Source organism: Neoarius graeffei, chromosome 15 (assembly GCF_027579695.1).
Source record: "Neoarius graeffei isolate fNeoGra1 chromosome 15, fNeoGra1.pri, whole genome shotgun sequence".
Classification (NCBI taxonomy): domain Eukaryota; kingdom Metazoa; phylum Chordata; class Actinopteri; order Siluriformes; family Ariidae; genus Neoarius; species Neoarius graeffei.
The window spans coordinates 4,252,478-4,270,651 of NC_083583.1; the positions used below are offsets into that span (position 1 = coordinate 4,252,478).

At 40.7% G+C, this 18,174-nt stretch overlaps 1 protein-coding gene across 13 annotated transcripts in view; it reads right to left on the reverse strand.

The window, feature by feature from the left end:
* The window catches only part of sox6 (SRY-box transcription factor 6), a 275,016-nt gene that overhangs the window by 138,074 nt on the left and 118,768 nt on the right, over positions 1-18,174 (reverse strand). The window lies entirely within an intron of this gene.

The following is an 18,174-nucleotide window of genomic DNA, read 5'->3' on the forward strand; positions in this document are numbered from 1 at the left end:
TAGAATACGGAATGGAATAAAGTGTCCCTCAGGAGGCGGCGTGTCGGAGCGAGAACCCGGAACCCAGTAAAGGTCAAACAGGCCGCAGAGGAAGTGAATTTCCTGAATAAACACAGCCAGTAATTGAATTAAACGCCATTGTGTTATATTCACTATAAAATGGTCTAATATGAGCATCACTGAGGTCACTCCATCCTCAGGACCAAGGTCAATCTGTCTTTCCCTCCAACATGAACAAAAACGCTGTAGAACTGCAGCAGAGCAGCGCCGATGTGCAGCTGGATGTCCAACACCTGCATCGCTTTCGGAATAATAATAAAACACTTAACAGTTATTCCACGAAATCGAGTCGTACATGAGCTGATAGGTGACGAGTCGCGTAGCACCAAGATTGAGTGGAATAACTCTTTTATTCTATCCACGTTCACTGGATTTTGAGAAGCAGAGCATTTTTATTTTTTGCAAATTCGAGAAATAAAAAACTTTTCACAAAACGTCTGACAAAATCATTTCCACTTAGAATGTAAACAAACCGGCGAAATCACAGTCGCAATTTGTGAAAAAATGTGATAATTCTTGAAAAAAAAACACATTCTTACCATCAGATACTTTTATTCCATATTTTTTTTTTTTTTTTTTTTGGGGGGGGGGGGGTTGTTTTTGAGTAGAGTTTTTATTTTGTCCGCAGTTGATTCAGCAACATGCCACCATTTTGTATTTCTCTACTCACGATATATGAGCTGATATCCTAGTAGTAGAGTAGCCAATCAGAGTGTGCGATTGCTCATATCCAGTGAAGGTGGCCAGAATAATAAAAGATATTTCATTTGGGAACAAAAATATATTTTCTTCGAATTTCTTCTTCTTTTTTAGAATCATGTTCTTTTGCTCGATTTGTATTTCTACTTCTTAAAAAATGTTTTTGATTGGCTGATGGATGTGCACAATATTTTTTTCCTATTTTCTTTACTTTTTTTTAAAACTATGTATTTAAAATTATGATCTTTTTGACAAAATAAATGTTTGTAGAATTTTCCTGTTTGTTGTTGCTGTTGTTTTGATTGATGAGCAACTACACATGACCATAATATCTATCTATCTATCTATCTATCTATCTATCTATCTATCTATCTATCTATCTATCTATCTATCTATTTGTTTTAACAAAAATTAAATTCTTGAGTTATTCTCAATCAGGGAAAAAAGAATCAAACTAATCTCCAATCCTGGGTCTGAATAGAATGAGACGTGAGCAGGCTTTAAGCTGAAGTATAACATGATGCTCCTCACACTCGAGTTTGGAGAAACAGTAGCCGTATCTCTACATCGGAAAAAAATACATACATGCAAAAGCAAAACCCAGATTGTTACACCGCTAAGTCAAGTTCAGCTCGTGATTTGACTCGTACAGCTTCAGAGATCAACTCTCACAGCTCTCGATAAAAACATCAGTCACGTTGAAATAAACGCTCACGCTAAATGAATGCTGATGTTGGGTTGAGACAGATGTGTTATTGGTGTGACAGGAATCTTAAATCTTTTTGGAGAGTTGAACAGTATCAAAGTCCAGGATTGTTTTTTTTTTTTTGAGCTCACTGTTTGACGTTTTCTTGCAAGAAAAAAAATGAAATGTAAACTTTACGTATGTGAAAAAAAATGGACTTGTACATGTGACTCATCGTAGAAAGAAAGAGTCGTTAAGTTCAGCTCGTCACTTTTGCTACTTTGGTATATTTTCCTTGCTGTCATGTTGGGTTTTTCTCTTGTTTTCAATTTTTCTTTCTTTCATTTTATAAAAATTAATTATTCTTTAAAATTTAGTTCATGTGCAAATGCACAATATTACTGTGAAATAATTTATTCTTCTTTTTTCAAAATTCTTTTTGTTGATATATTTATTTATTTTTTCCCTTCCTTATTTTATTCACTTCTCTCTTAGGAGTGGCTTTAATAGTCAAAAAGCTTTATATAATTCTAACAAAGTATTTATTTTCCAGCAAAGAAGCATGGTGGTGGTGGCAGCAGGTTAAAAAAAAAAAGAATAAAAATAGTAAAATAAATTCTTCTTCTTCTATTATTATTATTATTATTATTATTATTATTGTTGTTGTTGTTGTTGTTGTTTATTTATTTATTTACTTTATCTCAGGAGAGTTATTTTCAGAATTTGTAGCTCCTGAGTAAAACTCTTTGGAAATAAAAGTGCTGACAACGTAATATCAGATGCTACCGATCTTACAGTTAGCAGAAGGTTTTCTGAACGTTACAGTACCAGGAACAAGGAACTTTAGTTTCTAAGAACATTTAGTACAGTAAGTTCACTGGATATGTCTGAGAAAGTTTTTGTGTAACCTTGCTAAACATTGTGACAACATCCCACAACATTCCTTTAAGAATAAGAACGCTGATGCTAACATTGTTTTCATAATATATTTTTTTGCCTGTACAGGAAATGTAGCCTATCAGATGTTAAAAGAGGCTAAAAATGGAAAAGGAAATCCTGTAAAGTTGCAGATTAACAACCCAGATATTTTGAGATTAAAAACAAACAAACAAACAAACAAACAAACAAACAAACAAACAACACGGTTTTAAACACAGATTGACAGAAAAAGGATGAAAATGTTTACGTGATCAAAATGGAGCAGAATAAAATGAACAAAGAAATTACATTACATCCACACTTTCTCACACACACACACACACACACACACACACACACACACACACACACACACACACACACAGGACAGAGTCTGGGTTTAATGAGCCACGTGGATTTCTTGCGAGCCCTGGATTTGACTCGGGGCTGGTGATAAGGCCGATCACGCACACAAGCACTCCGGAGAGACATTAAAGGAGAAGTGGAGGGGGCACGGACAGGGCAGGACGGCAATCATGAAAACAATTAACATTTGTCCGGCAGACAATGAATCAGGAGGAGGAATGGCTGGAATCTGCAGAGCCGCTGTCCGGGGATGCTGATAAAGAACACGCTGCTCATCAGGCAGAGCCTCGGAGCCTGGGTCAGGCTGTTCCCATCACACACACACACACACACACACACACACACAACATCACAGTGTCTCATGCAAGACAGTTAATAAGAGGATTTTATATATATATATCTCTGAGATAAACCGTTTGTTATTTTCCACAAAAGAAATCTTTATTGAATCAGTTTTTGAATAATAATGCAAATTATGACAAACTTTCACCAGTAGCGATGCTTGACGTACATTTAGACCCAACTGATACCTAAAACATAAACTAAATGACTCCCACCCCTCCCCCCACATTATTGACTCTCTTCGACTCCTGGTTCATCCGTTCAGCTCCAATAAACAGGAAGTGATTCAGTCTAACACTGTTTTTTGGGCTTATTCTATTAACTGTTATAAAATCAGTTGCAGTTTTAATAGAAAGTCTATTTTCTGTATGATGTGAAATTTCAGTAATTAAAAAATATATATTTTTTATCCGTCCCAATGTTCTTGTCAACTCTGTTAACTCTGTTATAAACCCGCATAAAATCCACAAAGACTTTTAATAATACACATGACACCTGCACCGAGTGATGTCACTTCCTCTGGCGGGAAACTTCAGAAAGGCAGTGAGGTGTGTTCTGTTTCTTCTCTCGTTAATTTGATCAAAATGCTGTGGATTTCACACCAAAAGTAGATTAATTATTCGTCAACTCTGTTATTGTGATATTAGAGTGAACCTCTGTCATTTAAAAATAAAACAAAACAAAAAAAAACAATAATACAATTAAAATCCATAAAATTCTGTTTTTATACATCCCGTATGGTCGCTAGTTTGAGGTTAGCGTGTGGAGTTAAGACTACAAAATGGTGGAAAATGTCAACTATGTTATCATCAATTCTGTTAACAGATTGCCTGGTTTAACGATAACAGAGTTGACGATGACTAACAGAGTCGACATGCAAATGAGGCTCCATCTAATTAATCGTACACTCCAATTACATATAAACACATTGGCATATTGAATAAAACTCAACATCTGACCTAGTTACCACCCTGTAGTTGATTATTTTCCCAAAATTGCTTTATTCCTCTTATACCACAGCAATTTCCCAACCAGGACATTTTTTATTCACTTATTACTACATTTAATGTTCTACAAAACAAAACTAGTTACTTCCTTGTTCCACTCACTGGTCTTTCTTTTTCTCTCTTTATGTTAATAAGACATTTAATAATTTTAAAAAAAGAAACGCAGATTTTTTACACATGCTTTAGAAACTGGAAAGGAAAGAAGCATAATCTCTGCTGTCCTGGAGATGTCGGAAAACTTAAACAAAAAAAAATGTCTGATTGTTACAAAGCACTGACACTGGAGACTCCTTTCATGAGTTACAATAGAAATGTAGAGGATATAAAGCTGTGGTTTGGAGCTGCACTACTGTCAGAACTGCTGTGCGAGAGAATTAATCAACACCTTCCCTTTGGCCAATCAGAGTCCAGGATTCCATTTTGAATCCTGATCATCTGTAGTGTGATGTCGCCTGCAGATGACATGATGAAAAAAGAAGAAGAAGAAGAAGAAGAAGAAGACAGAGCGCTCCAGGCGATGCTTGAGCGCACAATGCCTCATTTGTGCCAAACAAAAAGTCCACGACCGACATGAAAAGCACCGCGGACTCTTTGGAGTCTCTGTTCCTGAGTTTGTCTGATGCTTTGTGTTTGTGGGTATTGTACCATATTATCAGAGAACATTCCAGCTCAAACACATCATCATGCTCGTGGATGTCACGTGGAAGCCGATACGGCGTGTCCTGTACGCAACTTATCTCCAACTTCTGATCCTCTGTTCAGCTACGGCACGAACACCACAACCCACCGACGACACGCAGGTCAGATGTCAGACGTGTAAACATCGACACAAACTCCTCCTCTGCACCTTCCCGGAAGTCAAACCGAGGCACGTAGCAGTTTATCGTGCTCTCTGTTTTTGGGTCACTCTAACACTGCTTCGTCTTTCTCGACTTTCTCGCTGCAGTTTGTTTCTTCGACCTCGTGGCTCGTGTGTGTGTGTCCTGGCAGGAGGATCACACACTCAGAGGGGGTCTGTTGTGACTCTGCTTCTCCTCCAGAAGGCCGAAAGAGCTTCCTCTGTCAAATTCATCCTCCATCAACACACTCGACACTCCCGTCAGATTAAAACACACACACACACACACACACACAGAAACACAAATTCTTTCCTTGCAGATGAAAAGAGGCAAAAAACAGAAACTTCCTTTGACGGCACAGAGGTGATGGAAACTGTCCTGATTGGGTCAAAGGGTTTACAGAAGAGTTTCCCATATTCCTTGCTTTCTCCTCACACACACACACACACACACACACACACACACACACACACACACACACACACACACATACAGAGCACAGATGCTGCTCCAGCACTTGATCATTAAGCAATGCACCAACTGTTGGAGATAATGCGGTGCCAGCTCCCATTCTGCTCCACTCTGCCTCCCTCGAGATCAGTCGCTCCCTGCACTCCTACACACACACACACGCTACACACTACATCTGGAATGTGCCAGACCTGCCCCTTGCTCCTTTTTACCTGGAAGAGGTGAGGAATTTCCACCGTGTTTGTCTGTGTGCATACATGTGTGTGTGTGTGTGTGTGTATTAAATTCAGAGGAATGCATTGAAAGCTCAGCAGCTCATCGCTAACTGAAACATCGCAGCTCCAAATTGCACAGAGAGGAGAATAACGAGGGTCATCTGGGTTGTTTCAAACCACCATTACAAAAGCTGTTATGGAATTTTCTCCAGGAATAAAAGGAGGAATATTTTCATCTTTTGACTCCCTAAAAGCAAAATCGCTTCCCACTCATGCAAAGCCAGCAGACACGCCCTGAACGATTATGGTTATGCGTATGAACCTTTATACAATTAACAACGCAACCTTCAACAACAATAATGAAATTCTGAGTTTTCAGCGTAAACGTCTGAGGATTTATCCCTCACTTCATCTCGACTGAAAGAGAGCAATGCAGCGGCGCTTTAGTGTTTTAGTCTGTCCGACTGTCTCAGCTCATCATCTGGACACTCTGCTCAAACAGATCAAAACTAACATCACCATCACTATCTCCTTGTCATCTCATACATTACATTAATTACAGGTATTTAGCAGACGCTCATATCCAGAGCGACGTACAACAAACCCAGAGCAGCCTGGGGAGCAGCGAGGGGTTCAATGACTTGCTCAAGAGCACTTCATTGTCTTATTCCCTGCTGGTCCAAGGATTCAAACTGGTGACCTTTTGGTCCCAAAGCTGCTTCTCTAACCATTAGGCCATGGCTTCCTACATCACCAACAGGAGATGGAAATCACTGGAAAATGTCAAATGAGTGTGTTTTATTTAAAGGAGCAAACTGAGATTGTCTTTCTATTATTCATTGTCATTGTAAACCATGCTCACAATAACACTAACAATAACAACGAGACCATCAGTGACAGCATAGCTCACTCCGGCCCCGTCTAATCCAGAAGGAACGATCTAAAGTGGGCCACCTTGCGCAATACATGTTGCAAGCTATACACACTATATACGAGCTATATATAGAAGCAGGCAGCACGGTGATGTAGTGGTTAGCGCTGTCGCCTCACAGCAAGAAGGTCCTGGGTTCGAGCCCCGGGGCCGGCGAGGGCCTTTCTGTGCGGAGTTTGCATGTTCTCCCCGTGTCCGCGTGGGTTTCCTCCGGGTGCTCCGGTTTCCCCCACAGTCCAAAGACATGCAGGTTAGGTTAACTGGTGACTCTAAATTGAGCGTAGGTGTGAATGTGAGTGTGAATGGTTGTCTGTGTCTATGTGTCAGCCCTGTGATGACCTGGCGACTTGTCCAGGGTGTACCCCGCCTTTCGCCCGTAGTCAGCTGGGATAGGATCCAGCTCGCCTGCGACCCTGCACAGGATAAGTGGTTATGGATAATTGATGGATGGATATATAGAAGCGATATCCACCCTAGGAATACCGACCTATTTACCAGAAAGAATCCAAAACGGCGAGGAACAAAAACAGAGAAGAAGCAATTTTTTTCATTAAGAATTAATTAGTCCATAACTTCATTAATAATTGTAATTAAGCAAATCTGGGTAGAAGTTATATGCATGCTGGATACCCCTACCTTCATGCCAGAAAGAATCAAAATCGGTGAAGAATTGAGGGAGAAGCAGCGATTTGTGTGGAAACTGTTCATTAGGGATCGATTAATTACTCCATATCTTCATTATTAATTGCAATTATTTAAATTAGCATAGAAGCTATATGCACCCCAGGGAGACCCACCTTCCTGTCAAAAAGAATAAAAATCAGTGAAGAATTGAGAGAGAAGAAGTGATTTTTCGTGAAATGTTAACGATGCCAGACGGACGACAGAGACCACAATGGCATAAACTCATCACCTGTCAGCCAGATGAGTGAACAACAATAAATAGAACAACAACATATGAGAAAGGCACTATATAAAGCCTAGGTCACAACCGGCCGTGCGTGCTCCTACAGCCGGTCTACGTGCAAAAAACGCAATAAGAAACGCACGGAGGGCGCGCGTGTGACGTGCTGATTTTCGAGCCGTAGACTGGCCGCAGACCGGCCGCAGAGGTTCTTTGTCATGTCAAACAAACTCTACGGGCGCTTACGTTTTTTTTCGGGTTGCAAGACAAACTTACGGCCAACGTGCGTCTTTCTCCATGAACAAAAAAAAAAAACGCAGCGATTTGGGAAACGCCAAAAATAGCACAGCCAAAAAATCGTACGTCCGGTTGTGACCTAGGCTTAAATCAGATAAGCTTATGATTATTTTTATTTATCACAAATATTTCAGTATAAACATATTTAATGTGTTTCAAGATGGAGTTTAAATGTAAAAACCTTTGTTTTTCAAACCCAACCATCTTGCTTGCCTGGTCATGTCACAGCTACTAAAATCTACACTGGAACAGTAAAATCAGGAAAAGCTCATTGTTGTTTCCCAGATTTGGGCCCCTGCGTCCTCCACTCCTCCTCAGAGATAAAGTGATGGGGGGGAAACGATTCAGCCTGGGTGACATTGGAATGAAAACAATAGGCCTTATCAGTCTCCTATTTACATTTTCCCAAGGTCCCCTTTCCCTGACAGCAGGCGTTCGAGCCTCGCTGGTTCCGAGTCTGCTTCCTCTGGCACGGCTCTGCTCTGGCAGCTCGGGGCACGGGGCGCTTGGCGAGCGGAGCTTGGCGTATAGCCCACTGATCTGGAGCCTCTCTTGAGACAGAAAGCAAAACTAGCAGTCATGGGTCCAAAAACACTGAGAGGAAGAGAATTCCTATACCCAAAACAGCCGTAATGCCAGCACCCTAGAGCTAGCCTAGCATAGCATGATTAAAATAAACCCTGTGTGTTTTTTGTAGCACCCATGCACCATCACTCCAGAGATACATCCCTCTAGAAACAGGAGGATTATCCGGCAACACGCCTCGTTAGCTAAACCCGTGCTAGCAAAACTTCAAACAATTGGTCTACAAGCTGAAAAAAAAAAAACACTCCAATACTCAAAGCTGGAATAATTTTAGTTCTCTATTCCAAGCCTAGTGAGCTGAAATGAACTCTCTGAGGCAGCTTTTCCAGCATGTTTTTTTTGCTCACTTCACATCCAAAGCTCTTTGATTACGCTTCTGTGATGAAAGTTGGACTAGCACTAGCAAAGGAAAAAGGAAGAAACTTTATTACACAAAGCTCAAAACAAAAAGTGTATGAATCTCAGAAAAATGTGTTTGCTGCTGGCATAAAAGTTAGACTAGCGCTATCAAAACGTGACTCAGTGTCTCTGCAAACTGAAAAAAAAGCGAGACTCAGTGGTTTTATGCAATGCTACAATAACGCTAATACTCTATGTGTAGCCTAGCTTAGCCTACTGTGCTTAGATGAACTCACTGTGGCAGTTGAGTACTCTACAATTAAAAAAAAAAGATTAGCGACATTAACGCTAGCACTAGCAACACTTCAGAGCATGTGCATACAAAATGAAAAATAAACTGACCCAAAGCTAAAATAAGTCGTGTTCTATATACTAGCCTAGCATGCTAAATGACGTCTCTGAGGAGGCTGTATGACTTTAGCTCAAAACAGGAAGGGGAAAGCGTTGTCCTGCTGCTAGCATAAAATACAGACTAGCGCTGGAAAAACCTGGCCTGCAAATTGAGAAGATTGAGAAGAGAGTAATTGAGAGAGAGAGTAAGCCTGGATTTTGAAGCATCTGAGAGGTTTATTAATCTGCACACCTCCCCCTGTCGTTCTAAGATGTTGCTAGGTGTCATGCTAATGAATAAACAAGCCTCGTTTTATTTTTCAAAATGTCATTAAAGTCACTGGCACAGGAGCCGTAGAGGTACACGAGCCAAACCACCATGCGGTGTGTCTCTGACACCTCGACAAACACGCCACACTGCTCTTGGATGGATTGAACTGCTTTCTGCTAACCGATCTCTGCTAAAAACCTGCCGCAACAGATACGCGCTCATCCGCAGATCACTCGAAGGAAAACAAATACACACCAAGAGCAAAAGATGGAGCAAGCAGGTTGTAAACGCTGCCCTAAAGACATGAAATGGAAGAATGACGGCACTTGTAAATCTCAGCATTGTTTTCTGTAAATGGAGATCGCAGCACCTGGTAAGAAACCACAGCCAAGATGTCGGGTTTAATAAAAGCAACAGGAGGAGAACTCGAACACACTTACACTCGGTGTAAACAATGAGCGTTTTACTCAGTGGGGGAGGGGAGGGGTGCCAAACGTTTAATGTAAAAAAGAAAAGAAGAAGAAAAGTTCCGACAGTGTTTGGAAGATTTTACGTAATAATGTTTGATATAAATGGTGCGAATATCTTTGAACTAGGGCGTCACGATGGTGTAGTGGTTAGCGCTGTCGCCTCACAGCAAGAAGGTCCGGGTTCGAGCCCCGTGGCCGGCGAGGGCTTTTCTGTGCGGAGTTTGCATGTTCTCCCCGTGTCCGCGTGGGTTTCCTCCGGGTGCTCTGGTTTCCCCCACAGTCCAAAGACATGCAGGTTAGGTTAACTGGTGACTCTAAATTGAGCGTAGGTGTGAATGTGAGTGTGAATGGTTGTCTATGTGTCAGCCCTGTGATGACCTGGCGACTTGTCCAGGGTGTACCCCGCCTTTCGCCCGTAGTCAGCTGGGATAGGATCCAGCTCGCCTGCGACCCTGTAGAACAGGATAAAGCGGCTACAGATAATGAGATGAGATGAGATGAGATCTTTGAACTAATTGAGATGATTTGATCACATGATATCAACACGCAAGAAATAAAACGCTTGGGGTGTGCTGTCCTCAGGATACGCACTCCCCGGCCACTTTAACAGGAACTTGTTGTTGGTTCTAAGCTCCCTGTTCTTGGCTGCAGGAGTGGAACCCAATGTGTTCTTCTCTCTCTGTTGCATGCTGAGATGCTTATCTGCTCACCATGGTTGTAAAGAGTGATTATATGAGTTACTGTATCCTTCCTGGCAGCTCAAACCAATCTGTCCATTTCCCTCTGACCCTCTCTTATCAACAAGGCATTTGTTTTTGTTTCCACCCACAGAACTGTCACTCACTCACTCAGTGTTTTTTGTTTTCCGCACCATTCTGTGTAAACTCTAGAGACTGTTGTGTGTGAAAACCCCAGGAGGAGATCAGCAGCTTCTGAAATACTCAAACCTCATACTCATCTGGCTCAAACCAACACCCATACCACAGTGAAAGAAAGTCACACTTCACTGTGAGATCACAATTTTTCTCATTCTGATGTTTGAACATTGTGAACATTAAAGCGAGACAGCCTTTCGATTTCATAAAATTGGTGAAATTTAGTTCCGTCTGAAATGTGGTGATTGTGATATATGTTTATTTCTGTAATATCTCACAAAATATCAGGCCATTCTGTGGCTGGGAAGTTATTTAATTTGAGCGGATTAAAGCAAATAATGTGCATGAAATCGCTCGCTTGGCGCAGTCAAGCAGACAGAGGAAGTCCGTGTGCGCATGCGCAGGTTTACCTTCTTCTTCTTCTTTTGGGTTTTACGGCAGCTGGCATCCACAGTGTTGCATTACTGCCATCTACAGGTTTCCCTTTGAGCGTGCACTGACAGTTCCATCATTCTGTCGCTAAACGAACAGCTGATCACACCGAGGTGCTCGCTGAGCGCCCATATTTATTAGTTTGGTCCTGCGTTTCCTTTCCTTCGTATAGAACATAACGTCTTTTCTTCTCGCTTTCTTTCCGTTACTGTAGTCGCTCTTTCACGTTTCATTCACACACTCACGTCCTCCATTTTTCTCTCCTGTTTCAAATTTGTATCCCACAATGCCTTGTGTGAACGGGGAAAGCCCACCACATGATGCATGATGCAGTATCTTGAATTGGGTCATGGTGAAGCAGGAAAAAATAGCGGAGAATTTAGGGCCACATGGAGATAAATTCATTAATTGTTCTATTTTTAAAAAATAATAAAATTTGAAGTCTGTGATTCAAATTCAGTAGCTTTTGGTCACGAAACAAAAATAATTGGGTCTCAGGAAAAATTCTTTTTTATGACCTACACATGACAAATGTGAAAGGCATTACAGCTTTAAGTGAAGCTCTTGATTTGTATCTGTGTGATTTGATGCGTCGTGCTGCTGTCGAGGAATCGGCTGATTAGAGACCTGCAGAAAACAGAACAGGTGGATTTATGGGTGTTCCTAATAAAGTGGCCAGTGAGTGTAATAAAAAAAAAACCCAGAATTACTGTTCCCAACATAAATAGTTCATGATTTTCCAATAACAGCAGCACAAGTGCTTTATTCCTCTTTTATCGCAGCACTTTTACAATTTTATGAAACAATTCCAATTTTACATTTATTAAAAAAATGACACATCATACTTTTTATCCGTTTATAGTAACATTTAATTTGATGTCTGTGAAACAAGTTCGTTTGTGTTCTTCCTACACTCGTTCCTTATCTTTTTTCTTTTCTCTCTCTGTCTTGAACTTAATAAGACGCAAAAATGCTGAGAATCTGCAGGGAAGCGTAAACTTAAACATCCTGAAGATGTCGTAAAACATGCCGCTGACGCTGGAGACTCCTTCCGGAAAAGTGAAATAAACACCTCCTTACTTAGGGAAAACTGAAACATACGCATGTACTTTTATCCAGTTTGATATTTTTACACAAGTCTTTGTGAGTGAGCTGTTGCTATAGAAACAATAACATTTCATCACAGCACTGTGTCACAGAGTGTTTTATCCATTTATTGCTATGTTCATGATGAAATGATGATCAAATTTTATACCAATTGTCTAATTAACCCTTTCATTCTATTTCCTGCTTAAATGCCAATTTGTTGTTAATTTTTGTTTCCAAATATTGTGACACAGTGTGAAGAATATCGTGATACGATATGATTGTTGTCATATCGACCAGCTCTACTTGATGTGACCCTGTAGTACAAAAAGTCTCTCTCTCTCTCTCTCTCTCTCTCTCTCTCTCTCTCCATGTCACAGCCCAGATGATGCTTCTGAGTTGGACTTGAGTGAGAGAGAGAGAGAGAGAGAGAGAGAGAGAGAGAGTGTGTGTGTGTGTGTGTGTGTGTCCATCCCAATGACTCGTGCCCCGTGGCATGATGCCAGCACATCTGCCATTGCCCCCAGGCCTCACACAGCCGTCATAATCCCCACTACAGGAAGCTGCTCTTCCTCATCAATCCCTCTCTCTGCTGAACGAGAGAGAGAAAAAGAGAGAGAGAGGATTACTTCACTCTATTCCTCTTTACACTTCTTCTCTCATAGTTGGATATTGTTCTCTGCGAGTATGAATTGTACATTGTGCGTTTTCCCACAGAGTCTCAGCCCGACTTCCTGCAGCTTTTGCACTTTTTTTCTCATTTAAGCTCTTTATTACTTCATTTACTTTTTACTGGTATCTATGGGGTCTAAAAAGTAGCAGTTATATCATGACAATATCTCAGAAAAGCACATCATGGTTCATTTATGACAAGATCAATATTATATATAGAGGATATTACACAGTCGCAATAAGATGTGAAGTTTATCTTTGAGTGGTGAATATATATCACGAGTGAGCAGAATGAATGAATTGAAATATTTTCAACATGAGAAGATAAACTTCATATCTTTGCACCATTGTGTGATCTCATCTCATCTCATTATCTGTAGCCGCTTTATCCTGTTCTACAGGGTCGCAGGCAAGCTGGAGCCTATCCCAGCTGACTACGGGCGAAAGGCGGGGTTCACCCTGGACAAGTCGCCAGGTCATCACAGGGCTGACACATAGACACAGACAACCATTCACACTCACATTCACACCTACGCTCAATTTAGAGTCACCAGTTAACCTAACCTGCATGTCTTTGGACTGTGGGGGAAACCGGAGCACCCGGAGGAAACCCACGCGGACATGGGGAGAACATGCAAACTCCGCACAGAAAGGCCCTCGCCGGCCACGGGACTCGAACCCAGGACCTTCTTGCTGTGAGGCGACAGCGCTAACCACTACACCACCGTGCCGCCACCATTGTGTGATGTTCTTTATATTATATGGACACATCCACACAAAAAAATACACAAGTTAATCAAAAGAATTTTAATTTTGAACCGGTTTGCCATTTTGCCAATGCACGTCTAGTCAGCGGGAAAACACTGGGAGTGACGTCATCGGAATGAAATATTGGAAATTATTATCCATCCAAGACACTTTTTCCATGGTATAAAAATGTGTTCTGTTCCCTTCTAGCAGGTTTCATTCATTTGGTTTGATAGCATGCAATATCGTCAGCATATCGCTTATCCTACGTGTATTACGTCACTCTACCCAATGGAGAACGAGCATTGAATATGGTTTACGATATTGCATGGTTGTCAAGACAACATGACATCACACGTCGACACTCATGCAAATATCCAATGACAAAACTTTTCTACTGCACATGTGCAGAAGCATTTCTTTGTTTACCAGGAAAGGGAAAAGACGAGGCTAATCCAGTGCTACTGCTAGGATTAGCTATGCTATAATTAAGTACTAAATAAATAAACTGAAACTAAAGACACGCTGAACACCTGAAAGGCTACCAAAACTTCATTAGATCTTAGATGTTCTTCGCACATAATTACAAGAGAAAAACATACCAGTGGACATCAGAAAACTGGAAAAGAGACACATCGGAGATGTAAAACGTCCATGCTAGCAAGAAAGCGACTGTGACAATTTGTAAACAAACATGGCTGCCAGGTTTGCTTTGTTAAAAGTGGAAGATTTTGAGAGAATTTTGGCTGCCAGGTCGCTCCGTTGTGTGTAGCTGTCGATGTTGATTTTAAAAATAACAAGTAAATTACACAGGGAACTGAATACTTAAGTCTGAGTGAAAAAATACTGTAGTGAGCTTGCAAGAAGAGTCTAGAGACAGAAATCTTAGTTTCTCGGTCATTAGCCTGTGCTACTTGCTCTTGATAGCACTCGCTTTGCTTTATTAGCATTTACTAACACTACTGATGAATGCTACACTGGCTGGAAGGTAACTTCACTGCTGTGCTGAAGGCGCCGACTCACGGGTAAGCTAACATTAGCCTTTGAGAATGCGAACATGAAGAGAGTGTATTATTATTATTATTATTATTATTATGGCTTTTTCATGGTCTATCAGATATATTCCATTCAGCTACTCGTCTTCGACTAGTTCAGTATCATGCTAACTGAATGGAATATATCTGATAGACCATGAAAAAGCCAGCCAATATTATTTACATACAGTGGATATAAAAAGTCTACACGCCCTGTTAAAATGATCGTTTTTTCTGATATTAAAAAAATCAGACCACGATAAATAATTTCAAAACTTTTCTTGCCTTTAATGTGACCTATAACCTGTACAATTCAATTGAAAAACAAACAGATCTGTTGGGGGAAAAACATTTTTTTTTTAAAAGTACAATAAGCTGGTTGCATAAGTGTGCACACCCTTAAACTAATACTTTGTTGAAGCACCTTTTGATTTAATTACAGCATTCAGTTTTTTTGGGTCGGAGTCCATCAGCCTGCCACATCTAGACTTGGCAATATTTGCCCACTCTTGCTTGCAAAAGCGTTCCAAATCTGTCAGATTGCGAAGGCATCTCTTGTGCACAGCCCTCTTCAGGTCACCCCACAGATTTTCAATTGGATTTAGGTCTGGGCTCTGGCTGAGCCGTTCCAAAACATTTTTGGGGTCATTGTCGTGCTGAAAGAAGATATTCTTCTTCATCTTCAGCTTTCTAGCAGACACCTGAAGGTTTTGGGCCAAAATTGACTGGTATTTAGAACTGTTGATAATTCCCTCCACCTTGACTAAAGCCCCTGTTCCAGCTGAAGAAAAACAACCCCAGAACATGATGCTGCCACCACCATGCTTCACCGTGGGTATGGGATGATGCGCAGTGTTGTTTTTGTGCCAAACATACCTTTTGGAATTATGGCCAAAAAGTTCAACCTTGGTTTCATCAGACCAGAACACATTTTCCCACATGCTTTTGGGAGAGTTGATGTTTTTTTTTTTTTGCAAAATTTAGTCAGGCCTGGATGTTTTTCTTTGACTCTACCTCATAGTCCAGACATATGGAGAATACGGGAGATTGCTGTCACATGTAGTACACAACCAGTACTTGCCAGAAATTCCTGCAGCTCCTTCAGTGTTGCTGTAGGCCTCCCGGCAGCCTCCCTGACCAGCTTTCGTCCTGTCTTTTCATCAATTTTGGAGGGACGTCCAGTTCTCGGTAATGTCACTGTTGTTCCATACTTTCTCCACTTCTTGATGACGGTCTTCACTGTGCTCCATGGTATATCTAATACCGTGAAAATGTTTTTGTGCCCTTCTCCTGACTGATACCTTTCAACAATAAGATCCCTCTGACGCTTTGTAAGCTCTCTGTGAACCCTGGCTTTTGCTGGAGGAAGCAACTGAGGAAATGTCTGAACTTTATTTGGGGTTAATCAGAGTCATTTTAATTGATGGCAGGTGTAAACCCAAAAAGTTAATGCTGTAATTAAATCAAAAGGTGCTCAACAAAGTATTAGTGTAAGGGTGTGCAAACTTATGCAACCAGCTTATTGTACGTTTTTTATTTTTTATGTTTTTCCCCCAAACAGATTTGTTTGTTTTTCAATTGAATTGTACAGGTTATAGGTCACATTAAAGGTGGGAAAAGTTTTGAAATTATTTATCGCATTCTCAGTTTTTTTACATCAGAGAAACCTGATCATTTTAACAGGGTGTGTAGACTTTTTATATCCACTGTATGTCACTCAGATCCATGATGTGTTTCATCTGAAAAATGTGAGGTTTTCAACACAAGAAGATAAACTTCATGTCCTCAAGCCAATGTGTGATTTTCTTTTTATTATATCGACACGTTCACAAAAAAAGCACCCAAATTTATCAGAACAATTCACTGATTTCCTCACGAGTGACAGACAGAGATTTATGTCACGGTTTTGGTTCTCCATGTCCCAGATGGAGCTCAGATGGAAAATGCCAGTGGCGTATTTCCCAGTAAAACACTTGTTGCTGTGTAATTTTACAGTATATCACCCTGAACTAAAAAAATCACATAAAACACACACACACTTCATACACACTGTTTTGTGCATTTGTCCAATTTTACATGCAGTTCTCCCGAAATGTCTCTTAAAACCTAATGCCCGTTCTCCACCTTAGAATTTGCAGGTGGAGGAAAAAATTATTTATTATAATTGCAAACAAAATAATAATGTTCCATTTTTTTCCTTCTCCCAAATCTGGCTATTGTCAAGCTATCCAACAAAAAAGAGCAACTTTAGAGCTGTATAAACGAGCAAAATATCTTCAAAATCAATCCATCCATCAATATTTTTAGACTGAGAGGAATAGCCGGGTCAAAAAAAAAAAGAACCAAGATGGCCGACGTTATGATTATTATTACATGAGGACATTTTGAGATTAGGTTTAATTATGCTCAAAAATGTCAATGTTTTGAATAAATCTAGGAAATGAAACAAAAAAAGAAAAAATTATGTCAAACATGCAGGGTTAGGAAGAAAAAACTACAGTAATAATAAAGTGTTGTTTTCCAATTTGTATGGAAAACAAGCTCCTCCAGATGCTCCTTCATGATCACGCTGGCTTTATTCCTGAATCCTGCCGTCCAAACCTTTTCTTTTCTTTTTATATTTTCTTTAAACAATACAGATTCAGCAATAAATTAATTTTAAAAAAAAAGCCCTAAAGACCCGGCTCGTCTTTCTTTTTCCTCGTTTTGTCGTAAAAACAAACTACTGGAACAGATTACCAAAAAAAGATAGAGAAAAGAGAAAGAAAGAAAAGAAAAACCACAGGCGCACACAAAACGTTCAGAGGGGGGAATGTTCTGAATGTCTTAATCACAGAGCGACTAAAACAAGACTCCATCATCAACACAAAATGAGAGTGTAATAATTACAAGAGGCAGACAGGAAAGTGAAACGGCAAAAAGGAAACATGTTTTGTCACTCCCGTCAGCGAGCCTGTAGACAACAGCTGTTAGCGACGACGGCATCGTGCGACGCTCCTGAAGTCTCCATAATCACGCTGTTATTGAAGGGAGGACAAAAAGGGCACTAATTGCAAGGGAGCAATCTAAACGTAATAGGTTACACACCCGGGCGACGACGCACAATGCTCACCGCTAAAACGTGGAGTCAAAAACGAGAGGGGGGGAGGGGGAAGTGTGTGTGTGGGGGGGGGGGGGGGGGAGCATCTGTATGAAGTACTCTACTACAACACGGTGTACAACACTGCCTCGTCGCTCATCTTCTGCCAATTACCCTCCCTCCCTGTCAACAGTTTTAATAACCTCTATCATTTCCACAAGATTTTTTTTTCTTTCTTTCTTTTTTTTTTGCCTCGGTTAAATAATTTCATCTCTTTAATATGCAAATGTGCCTTTTGGCATGCATGGGTGAAGAGGCTTCGGCTTCTTGAGACGTGTCAGTACAGTGTGGAGCACCTGCACCTTGGGGAAGGCTTGATTTAATTGACACCTAATACTGTTCATTATTCCACTTAGTGAACACCTCGGTTAGTCACCTGTAGGTCGCCGAGACCCCCGGC